General features: G+C 43.4%; 1 protein-coding gene across 8 annotated transcripts in view; it reads left to right on the top strand.

Annotated features, from left to right (window-relative positions):
• LOC114874043 (heterogeneous nuclear ribonucleoprotein K) overlaps positions 1-25153 on the top strand; it is a 61418-nt gene that overhangs the window by 1204 nt on the left and 35061 nt on the right. For 2 of the 8 annotated variants that reach the window (XM_029182945.2, XM_029182951.2), the window contains exons 2-3: positions 14748-14795; positions 20709-20758. The gene's annotated coding sequence lies outside the window, so the exon portion shown is untranslated. Of the gene's footprint in view, positions 1-13405; positions 13582-14747; positions 14796-19603; positions 19733-19769; positions 19961-20708; positions 20759-25153 lie in introns of those variants that run through there. The other 6 variants (XM_029182946.2, XM_029182950.2, XM_029182947.2 and 3 more) reach the window with 6 other exon arrangements.

Genomic DNA, 25153 nt, shown 5'->3' with positions numbered 1-25153 from the left:
GGTATGACGACACGATTAATATCTGTGACTCTATAGGAAATCTTCCTGATCGAATTTAACCTTAGTTATTAATTTTCTTATCGATTTTAAATAACAATTAAGCAGGCATGGTTTTAATAATATAAAAAATACTTTTAGCAACTTCTGCTCCGTTTTTAATACTCGTGTGAATAGGTGGCGACATGAAATTTGATAGACTTATCTATTCGCTTGATAGATCACATTCCTTATTTTGTTTGTTTAATGATTACATTTAATTGGATGGATTAAAAATTTCGCGGTATAGATTTTGTAATATTTCCAGAATTGATATAGATGTGAGTATGTATACGCCCATAAAGCCGAGCCTCTTCCTTATCGATTTGAAGTAAGATAATATTTTTGAATTGTTCGGAACAATTGTTGAGTATATTTTGTTGGAAATGGAGTATACTTTAATTAAGATAATTTATCAATTTGCGATGTTCACCTATTCAACAATTTTATGAAAACTTACATTTACAAATAACAGAATATTTGAAAATAATTTTAACTGGGTCAAATTGGACCTTCAGAAATTTTAGATAATGTCAGATTTTTTCAAATTCCTTGGAATAGAATTAATCATTTTCTTATTTTAATTAATATTCTATTAACGACACTGTGTCTAGTGCTAATTAACGAACAATTATATATTTCCATTAAGTAATTGGTTCAAGTTCTAATAACATTCAGCCATTAGATAGTTGCAAGTCAATTACGAGATCATTAATTTCCCATAATTATGTTTGTTCATTATCAAACTTTATCCCATGTGTTCATCAGTGAGATTTTCCTTGTCCTTCGTGTTAATCATTCCACCGTGAACTTCTACTCTATGTATTACTATTTTCCTTGAATCGTTAACCAGTGACTGTCTTAAGTAGTCGATTATGTTACTGGATCCCTCCATTGTGTTATTCAGTTCCATTAGCTGGCACGTGTATCATCAGCTAATTAATTTCGTCTGAATGGTGTTTCATTAATTTCGAATTTATTACCCATCTACAATTCCTTATTGTCGACTGATTTTGCATATTTTCCAAGTTCGTTAAAGCTTGAAACAGCCTCTGTGTTCTAAATTACTGCCTTCTTATAGCATATTCATCAATCCCTAGGATTCTAGGGGTTACTATAGCGACGTGTAGTCGAGGGTCGTTCGTGATCAAGAATCTTACGTAATAACTCCTAATTAAACCTCTGCTCCTAGAGATACCCACCGTATAGTGTATAATAGTTCGTTACAGCGCCTCCGCGGATGAACAAGTTCCTCGGAAGGAACGATCGTAAAAGTTTCACATTCCACCGTTCAATTTTCATGGATTTCCATTTAAAATGCCATCAATGCATTCAGCATCGTTGTCGAGCTTCCTTGGACCACTTTTCTCTCATCCATTCTTTCATCCGCAAACGTGACCTCCTTGGGGTCAGTCCCATAGCACTCAGACATCATTCATAATTCGACCATCCAGTCGAATCGAACGTCCTACAGGAACTAGTAACCAGTTCCTAGGGATATGCAGACCTGTTTAGCGAACTTCAGATCGCAGTTTATTACATGGCTGAAACTTAGCTTGCCATGGGAGCTTTGTCACTTTCGCATTGTAATTTTATTACCATGCGACCCTGTGGGTCCTATTCGTTGGCTATGGGTGGTTAGGACGTTAAACATAGCCAGAGCTCGGAAACCTTTGTTATTTTATAGGTCTTTTGTTCAGTTACTTGTTACAGGTAATTCTAATTTGAATTTCTACAGTCCAGCTATTGAATAGCTATTGGAACTTTGCCACTGTGCAATCTTTTGGGTCCCAACTGTCGTTGTACGGTACTCCGGCTAGTACTGACCAGCAATTCCACCGAAATATGTACATTTTGCTATATCCTACAAACCCATAGTTTCTGATGACCGGGTTCTCTGAACGGTTGGACGACAGGGGGGGGTGTGAAGCAGCTAGTTTGGGCTAGGTCAAGCCGGGTTAGATCGACTTCAGGTAGAGGGTGCACGCGTGCAGGACGACGAGAGGGTGGAATTGGCATGGGTGGCTTGATTTCTCTTCCCCTCCCTCCATCGTGAATGGGTTCGACACAACGGCACAACAAAGCGTTACCAGGGTAACTAGTCGTTCGGGGTTGCCATCACAAAACTTACCAACTTGTGACTGCAAACATTAACGCTGGTACACGCGTTTATTGAGAAAGAAAGAGAGGGGCTATTAGGGAATCGAGTGGGTCGAAAAGAGAGGAATCGAGCGCGTAAGTTCACACGCACACCCATTCGTCACGCGAGTACGCGTGCTTAAAACACCCAGCCCCGTGTTCCCGCGCGAAAAACAATGGTAAAGGGTCACCACCACCACCTTTCATTATTTTCGGTGAGCCGAACGTTTTATTTTTTAATTCTCGTTTGCGATCCGGTTTGATCCGGGGGTCGTTGAGATACTAGGAAATCTTGAATGTTCTCGTTTCATTTCTGTGCACAGAAGTCGGAATTTCCCTACAGATTGAAATTACCATTTCCTCGCGTGTTTTTACCGTCTGGTTACTCGGATAATCACAATGTTTCCCTTTTCCGGAGTCTCGCGTTGCGTTTTGTTTTTCGCGAAACCGCTCTCGTTACTGACCTTGTTCAACGCCGCTATTACGCCATCCGCTGTATGCTGATGTAATTACAGACAGTACCAGCCTTTTCGTTCGTTCCGACGATTCAAACAGGTATTTTTGCCCGTACGAGATCTCACGCTCGTAATACAGGAAGGTTGTTCGATTGTAAAAGCTCGGAATCAAGCTCGTCGAGTTTAAAATTAAGATCGCACTCGTACGTTTATCTTTATCGATCACGGATCGATTTCTTTGGGCGGCCGTGAATATTTCTACGGTTTGATCGCGGTTGGTCGCGAGTTGCTCAAGAAAATTGCGACACCGACATTCCTCGTCCCTCTGCCAACGAAGAGTTTCCCTTTTTGAATCTGGCCGCCACCTCTTCCATTCGCGACTCGTAGTCCTTGGGAGCCAGCGGCGAGCACTTTTACAACGATGGAATGCAGCGATTGCTGGTGTTCACCGATCTAGCCTCGAAGAATTCCGCTCGCGAATCGCATCAAGCGAGCACGCGCGCGGGACGCCTTACGGTTACGTCGCGACACGCTCGTTAATACCTTCTCTCTTGCAAATTCTGATGCCGAACCGACCTTCCACCGGATTCTCAGCATTCCATCTCATGGGAATGGTTCGGTTTTGCTGGAACCATTTTCCGACCCGACCAACGCACCTGGTCCTTTTTTCCTTCCAGTTTCTTTTTATAGTTACATAATGGTTTTCCGTTCATTTCTCGAAGAGAACGCCATTTACTTTGACGCGGAAAATCTCTGGTTTTTCACGCTGTTTTCACGCGCTCGCACACTTTTGCTACATTAGTCGCTCACTCTCGTTGATGTATATGGAACGAAAGGGTTAAGGAGGTTCATGAATTTTCTCCAGTCACGACTGCTCAAGATGGTCGTTTACTTTGATGGGTCCTCTACGTGGTACACGATTTTGTCCGAGATCTTGATGTTGAGTCACGGCGAGCAGCGTGATACCTTACTTGGTAGCGTAGTTATGCAATTTGTTATTACGAAGGCTATGTACAGAGTGATGCAGTGCCGTGTAAAAACAGAATCTTCGCATGAATCTCCGGTGAAATTTCGAGTGGTAATTTTATAAGAATGAGCAAATTCGCGAAGGTGAAAAGAAAGGGATCCTTCTCTGTTACAAGGGGACAGGTTTTTTTTTTGCATCGGCCACAAGTAATTAACAGTAATTAGCGGATCAGCACGAGGTTTTTGTGCAAAAGACGCAAGAAATTGCGGATGGCCGCAAATTCAGACGGCTCTCCTCGTACACTTTGTCGACATGCTCCAATTAAAGGCTTCCGACAGTAACGACTGTCTAGTTATGTTTACCGAACCGATGAATGGACTGAAAAAGAACGGCCTTCAATGATCAGCACGTGTTCTGCAATGTTTATCGATCCTTGATATGGATTCTGGCCGATCAATTATGCGTTTCCAATCGATTCTCGTTGCTCGACTTTAATCAATACGAGAAGGCCTTCGATACTACGCGATCTCGTTTTTCCATTTCAAAACACGAATAATTGGGATTTAAATTCATTCTAATCTATGCTAATCTATTTTCAAATTGTTCAAAAGAATTCGGAGCGCTTTAGATTATTTTGTACGATAAATTCCTTGCTTGTTATTCGCGATTATGAAAGAAATCGTACGAGAAACAAGAGGTCAACGCTGTTCGTCTATCAATCTTCTTTTCTCCTTCTCTTCCCACACGCTAGATAAGTAGAATAAAAATGACTGGCATAGGTGGAGCAATGCTAATTCGTGGCGGTTGCATGTAAACTCGTAGAAGAGTACGCGCACACCGCGTTGTCCTTCTGTTTTTCTTCGGTGCGTGCGTTAAGGACACGTGGGCAGACTTGCAGCGAAAGCGAAAGTTTTCGTGCTCGCAAAAGCGAGAGGATTCGCCGGTTGACAAGGCCCTCTGCTCACAGGTTCAAGGTCATCAAGGATAAAGAACCGATTGCTAAACGAGGCCAGTTGCAGTTGCCCTTCTCACGTGTTGATGCCACTTTGCACCTGCGAACGCCGCCCACGCGTCCTCGCGAATGGCCTTTCGAAACGGCTGCGATTCGAATGGATTCACCGCGATTCCCGGGCAGGGGAACGCGAATAAATTCAGGGTTACGTCGGTGTAATGGCATAGAAAAAGGAGGGAAAAGAATCTAACGAATTAGAGACGATTCAAGGATCTTAGATCTATGATGCACTTTGTGCACCGCGGCAGGCGATGCACCGCGCGGATAGTTCAACTATACGCGTTTCCGTCTCATTAATGTTTTTGTCCCTCGAAGTGGTATTCATAGAATTAGACGAGGCGCCGCGACGTCGGTGAGAATTTTCGAGCTAAGCTGAATGAAAGTGTTCGATTCATAATGAGTTGGCATCGACCTCATCGCGGTTCCTAGAGCATGGCAGACCCAACGTCTCTTTGAAATGTTAATTCTAGTCATTACGTATGATCTTGGCACATTGACCACTTTTAGATCCCTCGTGAATGGGGTCCACGAAGTCGATTCTCATTTTCATACCCGACCGACCGGCAACCGGCTGCTTCCTGTTCTTTTTGGCCAGAAAAGAATTTCCGGTCGCGCTTATTGAAAGAAAAGATTAAATTTACATCGAGTTCTTTCAAGTATTTTATGTTCGACAGAAAAGAGAGACAAATTTTAAAGTCAATTTGTCTGGGTACTGCTTTTTTTTCCTCTTATTATTTGCAAAAGCAGGAGAGAATCGTAGATCTAAGAGATTGATCTCGGTTGATTCTGGTCGGGAGCAGCAAGGCGATAACGAAGTTCCTAATTGGAGCAGTTTTTCAACTAATTTACCGGCCAAGCGTGTACCAACCTGGCTGAGGGCTAGTTTACCGTCGGTTTTTTAGTTGTTCCACGCTGGCAAATAAGTGGTCTGGCCCGACCGTGTCCCCCAACTTTTCAAATGAAAATTCTCCCGACGCTTGTTTAAATTTCTCTCCGCGTTTCGCGAATCCCCTCGAAAACAACGGATTAGTTTCGCCAAAGCGTTTGCCAATTAAATGTCAAGTTTCATAAGAACAGTTTTCTTTAAAAAAAAAAAAAAGAAAAAGAAAAACGCACGTTTTCCCACGCAAGATTCCCTGAAACATCGACGTATTGCGTACACGCGGAACACGCGAAAGGATCCACGGATACTTGTACTTATTTCGCGATTTCCATTTAAATGCCAGAGCCAATCGACGGGAATGAGGCCACGGATTCGCATGCGTGCTCGACGATGCCTCCTTCTGCTCGCAGATTTCATTTCTTTTGCCCTTTTGCCCGACCACTCTGCAATTACACCAAGCTTTTCCCTCCTTTGTTTCGCCGAATGTATCCTCCTGATTCTTCAACGGAATCCTATTCCTTAACAGTGGTTTATTTTTATTTCTTTTCTTAATCTTCTACTTTTTCAATTCCCTGTGTTTCCCCGCAGCATCGTGCGCGGTTAGGGTCGGAGGGAAAGGCAAACAGTTACCCTTTCGGTGGCTTTCGAATTTAGGTCGACCGTGTCGCGAAGCGTCCGTCTTTCAAGCTTCTCCCGTTGCCTCTTTTCGGATCGTCGATCTCACTTGAACGAGCAGCACCGCATCCGAGCCGAAGTATCCTGACTTCGCAGTAATCCCTGCCTCCTCTGGCTTCGTGTTATCGATCTGACCGCGATACAACAACCCCTTTTTACTTGCAACCCCGTCGATCCATGAATTTCAATTTCCACGTTACTTTCTTATAATTAATGAAATCCTTCCATTTCTTGCTTCTCTTTCATTCGAACCATCCTCTCGATTCTATCAGATTCCATCCTCGTCAAAGTGTTAAAAAACACGCCATAAATAATAAGTAAGTCTGATTCAAGGCTCTCCACGTGTTTGTTTCTATCATCTCGGTTCACGATCTCCTTGGCCTCCGGTGATCAATTATATTTATCGTTATCATCGTAATTTCGACCCTGGAATCGCATTCTTTCCATCCTCGAAACGTCGAAGCGCGAAATCGAGAGGCGGGTTTGATCGGACGAAGGCGAAACCTTGTTATCTCTTATTTTTTCCTCGTCTACGACCTTCTTTTCCGTGTAATTAATCGGTGTCGAGGTTTACCAAGACCTTCCTCGCGATTCCGTGTAATTTTTGCAAATACTCCCCGGCTGCGATTACTTGATTAATTGCTGATTAACACGGAGTTATGTTTTCTTCTGCTCCATCGGCTTCGATCAGAGCGTGTAAGAATGTTCGAAAGAAGAAAAAGTACAATCAAGACGCAAGGACGATATTGATTTTCTTTTCCTATTTGTTTCGTGGAGTTACCTCGCTTCTTAAGGTTCTCTTCTTTTTCTCATCGCTTACGGTATTTTTCACTAAATATCATTCCTCTCGGAAGAGACGTTTGGTCACGTCGGTTGCTGGTTTCCTGGACTTCCAGTTACCGACGTGCATCGTGTCCTCGTGTTCGTATTTGGTCAGGATATCGGCCCTTTTCCAGGTACCCGGTATCTTCTCGAACAGGGTGCACGATACCAATGACTGGTCGTGAAAGATAGAAGGTTCAGTGAATTATTTAGGATGGCGTGTGCGACTGGTTGCGCTGTCCTCGCAACAGAACCGCCCTTATTCCCTGTCTGTTTGTTACTCGTCTCGTCTATATAAGCCTTTAATGTTACATCAAACGATCGGTTTCCCTACGATACGGAATCGAACTGACGAGACCCACCTATCGGCTTCTGCTTGTTGCACACTTTCTGTTAAATGTATATTTTTAACAGCAGACGGCTATTTTTTCAACATTCCTCTTACCGAATTAATAATATAAAATTTTTGCAAATTTTAGAAGTTGAATGGCAACGCGCCACACTTGAAAACCTTCTTTAAACGCAACATTTTTCCTTCCCTTTTCGTTTGGCTGGCTCTGCCATGATTACGAACCGGTGTATATCTCACTGGTAAGTCTCGTCTTCACAGTTTCGCGACGTCCCGAGCCACAGAATTTTCTCTTCACCAAGTGCACGAAATGTTTTCTTTACCTTCTGCTTTCCTCCTCCTTTTTTTTCCACCGCAACTTCGGAAAGTTACTGAATTTTACAAAGCTCTCTCCTTCGCGAAACAAAAGTACATATCTACGCTCGTTTAAACGAGTTTCGACTTAACTTTCTATCGTTACCTCATCCACTCGTTTGTTCTTCTTTCCCTTAAAGCATCGAGGAAGGTAGCTACTTTATTTTTTACCATAAGTTCCATCCGGTGTTTTCGAAGGATTCCGCTCGGCTTACGCGTAATCCCATCGCGAATCTTCCCGTTTACCATTCGAGCGAATTTGGTCAGGTTTACTTACGGCTACTCTTAATTCACCCCTAATCAGGGAGGTTAAACTGTTAGAAGCTTTCGGGGATTTGTACGTCGATGCACCGGTTTGCTTATGTTAGGAGAGATAAGGCTTTTCCGGATGCTCCGAGTTCAGACTGGTTAATTCAACGCTTATCCGTTGAACGTTCTTTGGAAAATAGAGAGAATTAAAGTGAATTTTATTAGAATTTTCACGGATAAAAATCTGCCTCTTGGATTCAATCATTTATCCTCGTGAGAGTTTCAAATCTCTGCCAACGAATTACGAAAGGTGTTGGCGCGGGAATACGAGCTCTCGGGGCGAAATTCACCTCCGCTCGAGGGTGGACGAAGAGAAAAAGAAAATATAGAAACTCGGCTAGACACGTTGCAGTAGTAGAAATATAAACTTGCTACGAATAGGCACGTAGAAACTAGGTGATGATAAAATTTTCCGTGAAAAATAAAAAAAAATACGAATAAATTCTTATCGTGAAATTGCGAGGGTCATTTTCAGAAAATGTCTGGTAGCCGAAGTGTTAAGTAATCCTCGTGGTTGGCTGCGGACGCGATGAAAATGGCAATATACATGTAACCCGGGAAAAAGAATGTTCTTTGCTAAGGGATTTCGTAATTGTGAAAAGTGAACTGCGTGGTGAATGAATCGTTTGGACTGGAGCGAGGTGATCGCTTGAGTAATCGTCCACCGATGACGTGTGTTTGATTTGCAACACGTTTATAGATTGCTCTTTGCTAATTAATCAGCATACTCCCGACGAGTATCGAATACAGAATTTCTTGGATAAACTATTTTCCTGAGGTATGCACGGTATTACTGACGTGTTTTCCAGCTGAGAATCAGTATAATCATCGTGATATCTTAGATCAGTGCTTTAAATAGAATCTGTTACTCAAGTTTTTCTCTTACGCGATGGAAGAAATAATTGATCAGTAAAATTCATTTCTCTCTATAATCTTCCATTATTCATCGTGTCTGAATTTCAGCAGGAAAACCCTTAATTTGCTTCACTTTCAAGCCATTTGAACATCAAAAGGGAGAACAAACAGGCACGATTTCATGCTCGATTCTCTTCAATTGCAATCCCATCAAACCTTCAGGTAAAAGGAAAACCAGTCGAATCATCCCCTCTGGCTTTCCACCACGATATATCCCTCCTCTCGTTCTACCATTTCTTGCACACGCCAATTACGCAATACTTTCCTAGCATATCACTTACGTCCATCCCCATCGTGAACTAAAATTATACCCTCTTACGTTTGTGCAGCCCGTGTCTCTCCACAATGGCAGACAAAAGATATTATTACCGTGATACCGTAATTTTCTTTGAAATATTAACGATTATTATTTAAAGAGATATTAGAGTATCGGTGTAATTTTGTTTTTAAGTAATAAGTTCTCCAATCCAGAGTCTAAGTCCCTTCCGGACGAGATTATGGTACCTCTAGGGGTACATGCCTCGACGAGTACCTTGACACAGAGTCGAACTTTAAAATCTTAGAAAAATTTATAAAAATCCATCGAAGGGTTTCATTTAGTTATCACGGACACCCTGTAGAAAAATGGGAGAGCGTAGGGTGCTAGAGCAGACTAGAGAGCGAAACAGGTGAGGGGTTATTTCGTGGAGGAGGTGGCGTCGAAGGAGAGGGTGGACATCAAATATGCTTGGACAGATGCGTCGTCCCACAGTAGTTTGCCATTCTTCGTTTCTCTCTTTCCTCTTTCTCCTTCACCCTGTTTCACCCTGTCTATGCCTCCCGTCCCTCTGTTCGTCTTCGTGCTTCGCGGACCTGCTGGCGGTCTCCTTTTTTTCCCGTCGTGTAATTACAGTTTCCAGCGTGTTGCATGGCCTCCGTGCCATCGAGAGTTCACGTACTCTGAAGAGCTGCCATCCGGCTCGCGACACCTGTATTTTTCAGCCCCGAAAGGTGGTAATCTAACGTCATCGTTAGATTTCTCTCTCTTTTTTTTAAATATCGAAACGTTTCTTTATCGAGGTAGAATGGGAAGGTAGATGGAAGGGGATACGCGTTAGGCTAATGACAGGGTCGCAAATGGAATAATGACAGTGCGGAACGGGTGCCACGAGGTGTGGCTCGAAGCGATAAGAATTTGGACTCTCATGAGGGGTTGGATTTTTTTTTTTTTAGTATTTTATTTTATTGCTTTGTTTTTATCGAATTAATTTACAAGTCATTTACAAGAGAAATGTAAGAGAGTCGTTGGTTGATTGAGTCGAACACTGAAATGATCGAAGCCACGGGAATCCAATTTATTCATTGCTTTCGTTTCTGGCGTCACTCCTCCAGGAAGACCTTTAGAGTCTCTGCATCCCCTTCGGGTTATCCGCGTTTAAATATTGAACCTTAGCCGGTGAAACGCCTTCCTACATCCTTTCGATCAGCACTTCCTTCCTGTGTCCCGTTTTTCGATCGACTTACGACTTTTCTCTTAATTCCCTTTGATATTGACCCGTCAACTTATCGTTCGATAACTCTGTACACGATTATTAGAATTGGGGCTGATTGCGGTTGAAATTAAAGGCTTTTAATTCATTAGCTGCCGGTCTAAAGTTATTTCGTAGGATTTGCATGAATAATTAAAGGGAATGGCGGTTCAATTAACTCGAGGTGTCTACGTTGAAATTACGTCTCTGAACATTTTACACACCATTGTTATCCGTTCCTCTTCTAAATATAAATCTTAACCCCGTTGCTTTTCAGCAAATCGCGCACGATAACAACACCAAACTTTTCCGTTTTTCACCAATTACATCGATTCCACGTTAACTCGGAGGAAATCGCGTCGCAGTGAAACTCGACCAAACTATTTCCCTTTATTTATTCATCACACTTCTACTACGTTTCGTTGCACCCCTTTTAAAGGAAGAAGAAAAAATCGACCAACGAAAAGGCAATCCATAGTAGAGCTCGTCTAAACCCGAAGAAGTTTTCCCCAAGGCCTTTTCGTTACAGGGTGACTTATGCATTCATAAAATGACTGGAGTTAAATTAACTTCTACAAAGGTTGTACCATCCTCATCAATTCTGTTTGTAAAGGGTGTGCACGCAATTAGAAATTAGATAGCAGAGCAAGTGCACTTGGTTACTTCTTAAATTCGATCGAAATCCATTTAAATTTGACGCGGTCGATTCGATTCCCAAGATTCGTCGGAAGAAAGGAAGGGAAGGGGGCGAGGGTTGGCAAGGGATGAAGCGCGATTAATTATGCAGAAAAGTTTCGATCGACGGAGAAACGTGCCCCCCATCTAAAATATTGATACCTCGAACATACTACTACTATAATCGTTCTCTATTCTTCAGCTCGGCTATTGCCATGCTATTTCGATAGGGGTTGAAAGAGGGTGTCCTATGTGTGTATACGAAGGCTCTCGATTGTTCTATGTTCGACGAAGCGTCGATACTTCGTCGAAAAAGAGGGATGAGAGAAGAAAAAAAGAAATTCGTTTAATGATCGAAGGATTCTGTTTCGTGATAAAAAGCAAAATAAGACTGAATTTTGGAGACGAACGTCGTGTCGGATGTTTGAAGAAATCTTTTCTTTCGGTTGGTTGCACCCATGGGGGAGATTATTCGACAGATAGTTGAAGAAGGGTCGAAGTTAATTGGAGAGAGATTCCGTAGTTAACAGGTTGGCTGATTCGGTGACAATGTAAGACGCACCTAATTAATTAATTGCTATTACGAATTTCTTTTTAAATCGATATCTGAATTCTACAAACGAAGCTAGACAATAATATTTCGTTGTTAATTAAAGTGGGCGTGTCAATAACTCAGGATGGATAGAATGTACTGGATACTAGAGAGTAGAATCTCTTCTCTCCCTCTCTCTCTCGTTCGAAGAAGTTCTTAAGACTTTCTGCGGTCGTCGAAGGATGCCCTGGGGCCGTGAGAAAGATTCTCCGTTCGGTTTTCCTAGGACTAGCCACGAGCAAAGGCAACAAACCGCGGTCGGTGTTTCTTTTCCGTTGATTCGTCCCCACCCCCGCAAACTCTACCTGGCTAGGATTTTTTTCGGCTTTGCAAACCGGCTCGACTGGACGACGATGGACTCCGGTGCAGGACAATGGACCTGTTCGTCTTCCTGCTGCCGCAACTTCACGCTTCGTGCGAAAACCACTATCTACTAGTGATCTTCGAATCTCCCTACACCATTGTGTCATTGTTTCGCTAGTCGATCGCATTGTTTGTCAGGCTGCTCTTTGGAAATCGTTTGGTCTTTCATTTTTAATTGCTATTCGATTTTTTGAAAAAATTCCATGCGGGAAATAAAAATAAAAACGTCTGAAAATTATTGCGAAATTCCAACTCCTTTAGAATTCTCTGAATCTCTGCGGAGTCTCTTCAAGGTACATTTACTTCTAGGTACCTTTTTCTTGCTCGACCAACGTAGATGGCCCGTTTTTCTTTCGAGGCGGCTTATTTAGCGGTGTAAAATCGCATCCTGGTTCTTGGTGGGACGATAAAGCGCGTCAATGACGATGTCTTCAACGTTTTACGCGTACAAAACAAAGTAACCGAAACGACAATAAATTCTCTTCGCCCCATTCTCTATCCCTTCCTCCGCCTCCTCTTCTTGCTGGTTCACCTTTCTCTTACCAACTACACTCTCCCTTTCTCTCCCAGCAGTTACTCGCGATTTCCGTTCGTTCACCCTTTTCCGGTCATCAGCCTCTCGACTGCCGCTTCATCGCATTGTTGTCCCTTCGCGGTTCGCTTCCGCGATTTCTTCTCAGGATCGTTTCTTCTCGGCTGAAAACAACGAGTGTCGAGCGCGACTCGAGTCTTCCTTCGGAATGGTGAATTAAGGCTGTCGCTTTATTCGAAATCCTGGCGGAAATGATAAGGTGGTTCTTCAGGGGGCATTTCTTCATCTTTGGTACCAAGTGGTACCATCTCGTACCCCTATCAGTGAAGAAACTCGCAGTTAGTCCAGAATCCTCGACCAGCCTCCCAAACCCAAGAGAATCGTGCCGAACACCCGAGCCCACCACCCACCACCCGAAAATCGCTCATGTTTCGGCGGGACCAAACCCCGTTCACCTGTTCGAAGAGAGTTCGATGGTGGTGGATAAAAAAGAGGCTGGTGGTTGCTCTGGAGAATTGCGGGTCGTGGTTCCAGCTAATCGCGAGGGTGGCGTGCGTGAACGGGGAGAGAAGAAGGGATCGAGCGTGTGTACGCGCGAGGGAGAGACAAAAAGGAAGGTATAGAGGCAAGGTGGTGATATCGACCGTAGATGTTGTTGATGCAAACGGTAACCATGGGTGACTCGGCCCGATTGACCAATTGCAGTGTTCACGGTGGCCGTGGCCGACCAATCGGCGTACGGTGTGCTGTCGGTTTTTTGATTGGGCGATACCAGGGATAAGAGGGCAGTTGGAGGCCGCGGAGACCCACAAACGGGCCTCGAGACACCGAGCGGACGGAGCCATCGTCCTCCCCGGCCTTTCACAAGTGGCTGCTGACTTTTACGCGTTCGCCGACCAAGTTCACCGGATGCATCCTTCTTCCTCTTCGTCTCCGCTTCTTCGTCATTGGTTGGATTTGGATTCTCTCGATCACAGATCCTCGAGATATCACAGGTGTCCTTTTTGCGCGTAAGCTTCTCTTTCACGCTTCCACGTTGCGCACCATCGTCAGCATCGGCCTGCGTTTTCGTAGATCTTGCACTTAACACCGCACTTGGATCTCGCCTGTCCGATCCTCCCCCAACGGGGTGGTTCCTTTAGTTCGTTTCTCGTTGATCGTTCACCAACTTGGAACTAGATCCTCGGCACCCAGCACATCTTGCCAGTAGGCCTTCACCGAACTGGACACAGCTTTGTCTTTGGTCCCTCTTTGTTCCCATTGTCCCAGTTCGCGTTTCCACTCTGGCACCATTTCTCAGTTAGAGGATTGTCCTCTGTCGACCAACTTCGAACCAGTCCAATTTCATGGACCAAACTGGGTCTACGTTGCTTTTCCTTTCTCTCCTGGGAGATACCTCGGGGATTGGCTGCTAGATTTTACACCTTCTTTTTTTTATTTTTTATTTGGACTGATGATAATAATATTATGAAAGTTAACGGAGTTGCCCCATAAGTTTTAGCCCATATCGTTAAGGATCTTAAGTTTTATTCGTAAAGCAATCGGTTGAACTTGCTGCGAGAAACGCGAACTTGCTCGATCCATCGAATCAATCCGTTGCTTTTTCCTGGGATTTGGAATCCTAGTTGCAGGCAAAGAATATTATGTAAATCGAGCGTCTGCCGGAAGTCGGGTCTGATTAACTATTCATCGACGTTTCTGGTCGGGCACGCGAGCCGTTCGCTGGTGGAAACAGGCAAAGTGGATTACGAGCGTGTTCGCGGGACCACTCTAACACGCTTCTCACCGCTCGAGAGCGCATATTTTACCCTCCTTTGGAGCCAACTTGATCTATGTGTTTGCTGCACCGGCTAAATTAAGTTATTTCATTATCGTTTCGATGTTTTGGCGCCAACCAGCTCGAAAAACAACCCTTCTCAGTGTCCTTTTGCTCTGATGTCTTTTCCTGACGGTTTAATGGTTCTTTCGATCGATTCGAGTCGATTGAAGTGTTGATATATTTTGTATTAGATAATCAATAGATGTTGTGGAAAATAAAATTGAAAAACGTGTTGACTGATCTTCTGAAAATAGTTCGGTGCTCCATAAATTTTTTTCTGCCGTAAATAAATTTATTCATCGATTGGAACCGTATCTAAGTTTTTGCTTTCATTTGTTACAGGAAACTTGAGGGGGTTGCGAGTGTGAAACGTAGCTGGTAGCTCCGAAGGTGAGTCAGAATAAAATCAAATACATATTAAAAGAATATATTTTTGCGCTTGAAAATAAGATAAAATAAAACTAGTTATTATATTAAATTTTCACGTTAACTTATCATCTCGAATCTGAAGTTTCAGAAGTTTAAAACTTTCCTGACTACTCGCGCTCGGTGTTTAATTTTAAGAATACCTGTATTAATTAAAGGAACGTACCGTTCCCGTGAGTTCCGGAGTAAAGCGAAAAGTTTAATCGTCCATGAAAAATAATTTCTCTCTTTGCATACTAAAACGAATAATTAAATTCGCGGTAGTAATTTTCGCGCAGTTCGAAGGGAAAATCGTAGCGATTGTAAGCGAGTGTCGTCTTTACAGTCGTTAATTAAACTCCTCTCCTTTCAAACACGAGATACGCGAAAGGTTGTCCCCCAGGTCCTTCGTGGATTGCAAATGAGCGTCAGTTGCAACGACGCCAGACAGGTATCTCTTTAATTGTTAATTACACCACGGTTTCGCACTCTTCCTCATTTATAATGATCTCTCGATAAGAGCGATTAACGTCTCCATTGTTCGTCTCAGAGGTTTTCAACCCTTTTCGTTTGTCAAAACTCCACGATATCAAAGTAGAATAATCGAATTCTAATCGGCGCTTTTCCGTAGGCGAATTTCCACGCGATACGAAACGGCATGTTTCGAAATGGCTGTTTGCCGATCACGTAAAGATAACGTGTCCGTTAGACGAGCCTCGCGGGTTGCATTCGAATGAACAGAAAAATGAGAGCCACGTCGAAAGATAACGGCCACCTCCGCGTGTTGTTCCTTCCTTCATGTGCAATAACGTATTCTCACGAAGGCCCGGCGAATGAATGGCGCGGTTAGAAAGTTCATTTGCAACTTGTGCATCTTTTAAAGGCGCCCAGAACTCGTCGTGCCTGTTTTTCTTCTAGGCCACACCGGTATTCGTCAATGATTTCCAATTCATTTCCTGCGACTGATGAACCGGGATGTTGAACTTAACTATAGCTATCCAGTTTCTTCCGGTCAGTGGTTCAAATATGCAACTCCTGTTGCAACTGGAAACGGACAAACGCTATTTCGGCGCTAGAATGAAACAAAGCTTTCCGTTTCTTTGCCCGTAGATCGAGAGGCGAAATCACGGTGCGTGACTGTGAATCCTAACGCGTGTCTCAACCATGAAATAACAGCCGAGGCTGGACCTCGCTTTTCAGCCTGTGTGTTTTATGACTTCGTTTCGTTCTCTCTCCCTTCTCATCCTGTTTTCCACGAATTTTCCGACCGTTCCACGTGTCAGGAAAATTATGAGACACTCATCGTTCTCTGCGCTTTTGTTGACGGGAAAATACCATAAATTCGTGCTAAAATATGTTTAGGTATCGTCCACCCTTGGATCACACCATGAAATAACCCAATTTGAAAAATTCATTTTTGGTTTAGATAGATAATGGACGCACTCGCAAAAATATCATTTTATTTTATTTTTTTTTCCTGTAAAGACATTTCGTTGCCATTATACACGAAGGCGAAACGATTCCGGCGATTTGAATGTGAAAGGGAAACACGACGAGATGGTTAACACGGTTCCGATCCTCGAATATTCAGCGGAGTCCACGTGCGTCTGTTGTTAACGAGGTTCTTTGATCGCGGCATTGTGTCACGAGGTTCGTTCGTCGAATATCTTTCCCGGGTAAACGAGTTATAGTGTCTCATCTTCTTTTTCCGTCGAGGTTCATTGAACGTAGACACGCTTTCTTCCCCGGACGTTCGTCACATTTGAGAATTTTTACCATCCTCGCGGTTTTTAACGATAGTTTTCTCTGCCGCGATGACCGTAGTAGGTCATCAGTGGGCCATGCAATACGAGGCGTGCTAATTGCACATTTCATTCCGTTGGACTGAACAGAAATGCAATTTCCTAAGCGTTTCGAGCAACGTTGGTGCAGTTTTAGAAAGCGTCGTGGACATGGCACACACCACCTATGAAATTCTTGGCTTTCTCCGTCAGATTCCCGTTTAGATTTCACGAATACGATTTTATCGGATCGTCCTAACGTATATTAGAAATATCATAGAATTTCCTACAGGTAGAATTCTCCGCAGCGAAGAAAATCGAAAGCAACAGCGATCCTAAGAATTATATAACCATCGTACGTTCCGTGCTCCATCATCGATTTTGCGCCACTTTATTAACGAGCGTTCCCGGTCTCGAAACGGTGAATTTATTTCTTCCGTGCTATCGCCTCTCTTTTTCTTTTTTTTTTACTTCACATTTCTCATTGAACAATAGAGCAAGAAGCGCGGCGTGCCGCGGAACGGGTGGCTGGCTAAGGGGTGGGGTGGTTGGGCCGCAGGAAAAGGGTGAACGAAGGGCTCGGCGCAAGCGCGCTGACGCAACAATATGGTGAATTCTGTGAAACAGCCCAGTATCCACCCGACCATCAGCTGATCAATATACTTCCGCACACACGCCACGTCATACGGAGCGACACACGCATGTCACGCATCGCGCGAGTCCTCGTTACGCGTGCCAGAATTTTCGAACGTGTACGAACGCCGGGATACCGTCGGCATTCGTTCGTCTGCAACGGGAACACGGGAACTCGCGGTGGAGGAACGTACGCAGGAGGTACGCTCTCGTAATTCTACCCTCCGACGCGTTGTCGCGTGATGTTTCGAGGCTGCCGAGCGCCGTTTCCAGGCTGATTCGTGGTTAGAGGGTAACTGAGAAATTTCATTTAACTTTCCATACCTGAGGTGGAGGTTAAATTCATTTTTATTCGCTGATTCAGTGATCACGGTGGTTCTTTCTGGGAGAAAAACCTATATTTGTTTATTCCTTGGTGGTTGATTCTAGGCTGGTGCGCGTTAATTGATTAATTAGCACGTTCAAGCGATTATCAAATGTCAGAAAAACACGGATCACCGGGAATATTCCCAAGACCGATAGGAAGTTATGAGTCACGTTTCATATCGAGAGCACTCGGAGCAAGCTTACGCTGTTAATTTTCCAACCTGACTCCAGTGAAACAAATATCATTCGCGTACGATATTTTTCATTATTCGATCGCGTTAGTTACCGCAACACCACAGACTGCGTAGGATAGTTTTCCGTGTCAGAATCCGATATTCTCGGTGTTTTAGGTCGTCGATTTGCTCGAGCTTGTTGTGCAAAGTTGCAGTTGCTTCCAAGCTGCATTGTCTGGCTCCGATACACGTGTACACGTCGTTCTCAGATAATAATTTTGAACAAGTCTACGCGTTTTCCGCCTGATGAATATCCTCTTATTTCAAGCTAAACCTCTTAAATCATCAATTCAGTTTACCCAGCTGTCCTTAAGATACAAATCGCCTGTAGTAAAAATAATCACGTCACTCGTTTAAAGCAATCGAAATTCCAACATCTATTGTTACGAGTCAGCTACAGAAATAAAATACGCAAAATATAGAAATTTACGCGTTTGTATCGGGAAAGTTTTGAAACGAAAAAGAGAGAAAAAAAAAAAGAAAAGGTAGCACAGCATACGTGGCTAGAACAGAGATATTCCACTCGAACTATTTCAAACAGAATTAATTTCAGTGAACACGTTTTTCGCGTGTACCGAATTTCCCGAAAGTTAAGTAACGCGTCGAGGTTTCGAACAGGGTGCAATTAAAACTTGAATCCTCGGTGTCGATACACGGAAAATTATTCGGAGCGATCCTAAACAGGGCGCGCGGATAATTTCAGAAGCTCGTACACGAGAGCTAGGCGACCACGTTTTAACGCGTTTTCTCAACCGAGTGGGCGAGACCGGCGTATTTTCGTCGTCGTTGCAACATCCGACTCGTCACTGAACGATAAACTTGAATGGAATTTAAATTTAATTTGGAAATTTCGCCAACGAATTTCGTTCGGTAACGAGTTCCATATGCCCCTTTTTTCCTCTCCTTCATACGCGTTTTTTAAATCGATATTTCGAGTTCGAATTAAACGAAGGCTTTCGGTCATCGTAAGTATCGATTTTAATGATCGATGCTCGAGAAGAGAGCAGCGGTAACATCTGCTGTAGAAATTTTGGACGATGAACATCATTCGAGAGGCTCGTCGTGCTAGATTCGTTCCTTTTGATCTCAGAAATCGCTAAATTAAATTCGCATTTTTTTCGAACTTTGCTTTATAAAGTTTTATCGTCAGCTCTGAACGCAATAAATCATTGTAAATGTACTTTATCTGTAGCTTCGCTGTTATCTCGCTACGAGGTTGATTACCCGAAATTGCTTTTTCATGTGGGAGGAGGTATCTCCGAGTGGAAAGGTTGTACGGAAAAGCCTGGATGATAAAATAATTTTCCTATTATTCATCGTAACAAATTTTCACCGCGTTTATTTAACCGAGGACCAAATCGGTCTCCGGTGACTCCTACGGTGTATTACCTATCGACGCGGTCATTTATCAAATAGCTCGGTGCAAAATCGATGGAAAAACTGATGGAAGAAGGGGTTGGGACGCGGAGAAGCCGGCAACCGTGAAATTCTCTCACCGCGTGGCGATTGCAGCGAAGTCGTTCATTGACTTCGAACTCTCCCTCTCCCTGTCGTCCTCTCCTCGCCTCCGGTTGCATCCGGATTATTCGTTCACGTTGCACCGCTCGCAGGCCGAGTGCACTTACGTACACACATGTGCAATTTTCATCCTCTCCTCGTCGTCTCCTACGATCTCTCCCTTCTCGCGATCTGCCCTCCCACCAGAAGAAGTTGCTGGCCTCTTCGCGACGAAGAGGAGGTAGATGGTGGCCAAGAAGGAAGGGAGGTGTTGTTAGACCCGACTTGCTACTCGCGTACGAAGAAGCAGGCTCACCACTGTTCGCTAACTCGACTCCGTTCGTTTAGCGTCGCTTTTCTTACCTCGCTAAACGACTTCCACGCTTATCATCGACCGTGGCTAGATCGAAAGGTACGATTCTTTTGATTGACCATGACCTACCTGTCTCCTCTCGATCTTTGCCGACCTTGCGGATCGTAGTCTGCCACGAGTCTAGAGATTGGGACAACGCTGGCTTTGATCGTTCGGAACCGTTTATAGCAGTACTACTCGCGACCTTGTCTGCATCGGTAATCTTGGATCGCTTCCCTTGTGGACCAGTGCACGTGCCTCTTCTGTGATCGTGGAACTAGTGAAAAAGTGAGCACAGTGTGGATTATCCGACCTAGTGTTCCATCGATTATCGCTGCTTTCGATAGAGTTTATTGAACTTGTAACGGTATTTAGTTGATAACGGTGGAAGGACTTTGGAAAGGTTATTCTAACAAGTTCTCAGTTAGCTTGTTCGAAGTTTGTATAATGTTTGTAGGTCTCGGTCACGATTGAACGAGGAATAATATCGTAAGGAGCCTGTCGAACGCGAATAAAACGATTTTAATGAACGAGTGATTAAATGGTAGATTCCAGGCGAATAATCGAAGCGATAGATATTATCGACACCTTCCGTTTCGGAGCGTGAATTCACAGTTGGTTGAAGTTAATTAGCGCCAGGTTTCTGTGACCGAAAGACGCGGTATTACGTTTATAACGAAGGGATTACTGGGCGCGTTAGAGGACTTTCACTGACGAGCGAACGTAGTACTACGTCAAAGTTTTAGTTGAATTTAAAAGTTAGCTTAGCATAGTACCACCGACGTAGTATTACCAGAGTAGTTAACAAATCCTTGCCCAACGCCTCTTGTACTTGGCGTAATTCTATTTTTCTTTAAATTCAGTTAGCAGCGAAACATCAGAAAACGAGGACTCAACTTTCACCCGGTAAAAAACCGAACGTAATACTACGTCGATCGTAGTGAAAATCGTGTTGCGCATCGTATATATTGTAGAATAGATCGCGAGTGAGTTACAATGGAAGAGGATTAAAGGGAGGGTTGTTTTGTTTGTGCAGGGTTCACTGCCGATCCATCCCGGAGGTTGCAGCGGCGAACACCATTATCGGTGAGTAACAGTTTTACGTTGACGCGGCAAGAATGCAATCGGCTTTCATTCCGCATGCAAGACACGCGCTCGTGGAATTCAGTGGACGACAATCGGCCAAGAACGGCCTCCTTAAGTCGTCCCCGAGTACGATTTACGCGTGCATAAAAGCGACGAACGTCTATCTAGGGATCGTGAAACATGGACACTGAACGTTTATTTAATTTTATGGTTAGTGAAACTCAATGCTCGACACGTTTCGCTATTATACCAGAGACCACGATTCTTTTGTTTTTCACTCCGATCCTTGAATATTCAATTTTATATTTCAAAATGTTCTCTTTTCATTATTTTCCAATTACGTAATTGAATACACAGCGTTGATTAATGGGCCCCGTCGCGTTAATACATCGACTACCATCGTTTAAGTTTTCAATCGACTACTTTGCATTATTGGTACGATAGTAGTAACGTTTGAAGCTTTCATTTGTGCTGATGATCACCTGCATTAATCATCGAGACGTTTGACCGGCGGAAAACTTGTTTTCTCCTAATCGTCTCCTCTGTTACGCGGACACCTTTCTCGCGCTACGCGAATGCAAACAAACGTGACCGAGGCCGAGCTGAATGAAATTCAGATCGCGAAAAGCGGGCCACGAACCGGTGTCGTCACACGATGTTTTTGCAACGCAATCGTTTTCCATTCTAATTCCAAATACATGCATTACCATATCATTTAATACCGTGTAATAAACGCAGGGATAACCATTCCCACCTTTGTTATCACAATCCGATTTATCCATCACCATTTTTATTTTCTTTTACAAAAATTGAGCGAATTAAAAATTCCACGAAATGTAGGATCACCTTATCTTGCAAGGTGTTGAAAAAAAAAAAATGATTTATGAACGAATTACAGAGCGTTCAGCGAGCACGAGCCGCGATTATGCTAACGGTACGATCGACTTGCGTAAACACCGCGAAACCGTCTACAGAGCGGTATCACTCGCGTTCCTTGACCCTGCGACGAGAACCCTCGAGCGTGTAGCACGCCGAGAAGGGTCTTTTATCCGTACGCTAACCCTTCCTTCCTTTCCTCCTGTACCCGCTGCATTCCGCGCGCTTAGACTTAGCCTCCCGAGAGCAAGAGGATCGAAAGAGACGGACGAATAATACAAGAAGAGCAGACTGTCTTTCCGATGCTCGAGTAACGTCCTGTTACACCAGTCTGACCACTATCGCCTCTCTTCACCCTTCGGGTCCTTTCGTTACCTTCTTCCTCGAAGCTTGTCCTTTCGCTCCGTACAACGTCTCAAGCGTTCAACCAGGACTCTCCGGTTCAGACATACTTCTGGAATAGAAGTTGTAGTAATATTTCAAAGATTACCGTATCCATGACGTGTCCATGCGTCGTTATATTCGCCTGAATGCATCATGCGCTGACACATCATGGTATTTACGCTGGCACGGTGAATACATACGCGTGTAGTCGTGATCAGACACGCTACACCACTTACCGAACCTTCCACATGCCACTTTGTGTAATTAATGCAACGTTAGCGATTCGCGTCTTAATTCATTTATTTATAATCCTGATTTTCGAGGCTGCTCGTTCAACGTACGCATAATGAATGAACATTTTCGCGATGGAATTTTCACGTGGCGCGAAATAAATTTGCTGCCCGATGCCTCTTCCGGCTTTGCCGTTCGTTTCGTCGAATCTAATTTTAAACTCGGCCAAACCGACGAACCGCTGACACGATGACTCGTTAGATGCTCGTCTTATGGAAATAATTGAACCGTCAAACGCAGAAAACACGTGGCCAGTCGAAGTTGATTCCATTTCCTGTTCCTTTCAATCGCAGCCACCGATACTGATGTCCTAATTAATCAGAAAGCTTCTGGACAATCAACCCGTTGAGTAAAATCGGGTTACCTTAAAAGTTAGAGTCTCTATCGAAGCGTGTAATAGTTTGAGAAAATCTTTTTCCTCTCATTTTGTGAATATTTTGAGCGACCTATACAAATTCGCAATTCAAAGCAACTAATTCCCGTCGTCGAAAGCCGGTGAATAAGAGCGTGAAAACGAACGACGAAGAGGTTCAAAGAAAATTCCGAATAACATTCTTCGAGGATTGCACGTCATCGACGAACAATGGATCGAGAAAACGATGGAACTTGCATCTAAGAAATGAACGTGCTCGAAGAAAACCGTATCCTGTCTATCGACCATTCTAATTTTGGCCAAACGAATACTTATAGTCGGGAGTATTGATCGATCAATTTTTAGAAAATTTTAAGCTTCAATTTGATGCGCCGTAAGTGCCATTTTCTCATACTTTTGTGTCATGAAATTTTGTCCGAATTGCTTATTCAATGCGCTAATTAACATTGTTCTGAATTATTGAAAATTGATTCGAATAACTTTTTGTATTCGTTTCAGTGGTAGATTTCAATCCAATCGAAGTTTTCATTCGAGCCTCACAATGATGCTTACATTTTTTCCATGAAAGAATCTCGCACACGCGACATTCAACGCAAAATCCTCATTCATTTCGGCCGTAAAACTTTCGATATCGACGACCATTCAATTCGAGCGGATTTTGCACTCGTTCTGTTGCAATATTAAACCCGTTCGTCCCGTGGAAAAGCTGGAAAGCCATTCGAAACGATTAATCAGCGAATCATCGAGCATCCTGAACGTTCGTATATCACAAAGCATTGTCACGTGGACAAATGTACGGGTTGATTTTTAAGTATACGTTATACTGGGACGATTTATACGAAAATTAAGGATATTCGTTATTTATGTTACCAATTTGTCTTTTATTATTTCGTTCACGTACACAAATTTCAATTTATTACCATTTTTCTTCACGCAAGAATGATCGCGCGCATCAGTGGTAGAATTCACGGTAAATACACGGAAGTTTGCTAAAATGCATTCCTTTGGCCGCAGAAATTAGCGAGAATTGCACAAAGCATAGCAGCTCCGTCGTCTTGTCTTGTATTAACTCGGTGAACCAGTCCTCGTTAACGCTTTGAATAGGCGCACTGTGTCCTCAATGATATTAATGAGCGTTTCTGGGAGGATCCGCCAGTCTAATTGTGTAAATTAGCAGCGCGATTCCCTTTGCCGTGACTTTCTATTGTCTTTTCCCTCGAAATGTCTAATAAACTTTCCTTTGATCGTTGACCGACAAAAGCGCAATTAAAGGAAATCACTTGATTCTTGTTTTCGTATCATTTTTCGATCGAATTAGGTCAAAGAGAATTTCTTACGAAACAAAGCCCAAGACAAAGGGTTAAAATTTTCCAAGAATTTCGAGGGGTTGTTCGAGCGAAAGTTCGAGCGTCCAATCAGCAATATCATTGATCACTCTATTTAAAGAAGCCGATGGAAAGCCGGGGCGGCGGTATGACGTCAAAGCGTCGAATTTCTAAGCCAACTCCGTTTAGTCTCAGACGAAGCCAATAATCTCGACTCACCTGACAGGGTACCTTCGATCCTCGTCTCCGCCAACTTGAATATCTCTCGCGTAAAATTTATATTCGCAAAATTAAAAAAAAAAAAAATCGATAATAATATCTGGTACTTGACGAAATGACAAGGAAAACTTTGTCTGAGATTCATCGTTAGGGGAAGTAAAAAGGGTGAACAAGGCTGGGAGAAGACGAAGGATCAGATGAGAGGTTGTAGGAAAAACGGTAAACAAGCTTTTTCCGTCGAGTTGTAGTTTTCCCAATTCATTTTTTCTCACCCTTTTGTTCCTTTCATGGCTTACCAGGATAGTATTCTATGGCAACCGGGAAGTTGTTTCTGATTTCTGTATTCATTTTCCTGTTTCCACGGTTTCTTGTGGCCGAGAGCACATTTTTGGAGCCGCTTAAAAAGGGTAATCCGAGCTGCGGTTGCGGGGAAATTAGCGTGCAATTAGCCGGCTGTTTGAGAACCGTTTGTCGCGGGAATATTAAATTTAGCTGTTGCTCTCGGTTTACTCGGCGAGGATAAATAGCAGGGACGAGAGAGAACCGCGTAATATCGCGGTTGTGGGTACACGAATTTTCCTCCGTCTTCTTCCTCTTCAATTTCTTTTCAATTATTTACACTCAAACCCTCTTGTTGTAACTGTAAATAGTAGATTCCGCTGGCTTTAATTGGTACAACGGATGGCGTTAAAAAATTGACCCTTATTTGGTTGCATAAATAACGTAACGAGTGCTACGTAACACAGTTGCCAATTACGTCTATTCGTTTAATTGGAATTAATGCGACGACTTATTGTTCGTTGACCCAGTTACTTGAAACCGAATCTCGTAAAAAGGCCTGGTTTCGTTCGAACTCGAAGCTGCTCCTCTGGGTGAAAATGTGTTCTTTGTTTTGTTATTACGGGAAATTGAAGAAATTTCAGGTGC

Source organism: Osmia bicornis, chromosome 7 (assembly GCF_907164935.1).
Source record: "Osmia bicornis bicornis chromosome 7, iOsmBic2.1, whole genome shotgun sequence".
In the NCBI taxonomy this organism is placed as follows: Eukaryota; Metazoa; Arthropoda; class Insecta; order Hymenoptera; family Megachilidae; genus Osmia; species Osmia bicornis.
This window is presented reverse-complemented; position numbering and strand designations above follow the sequence as displayed.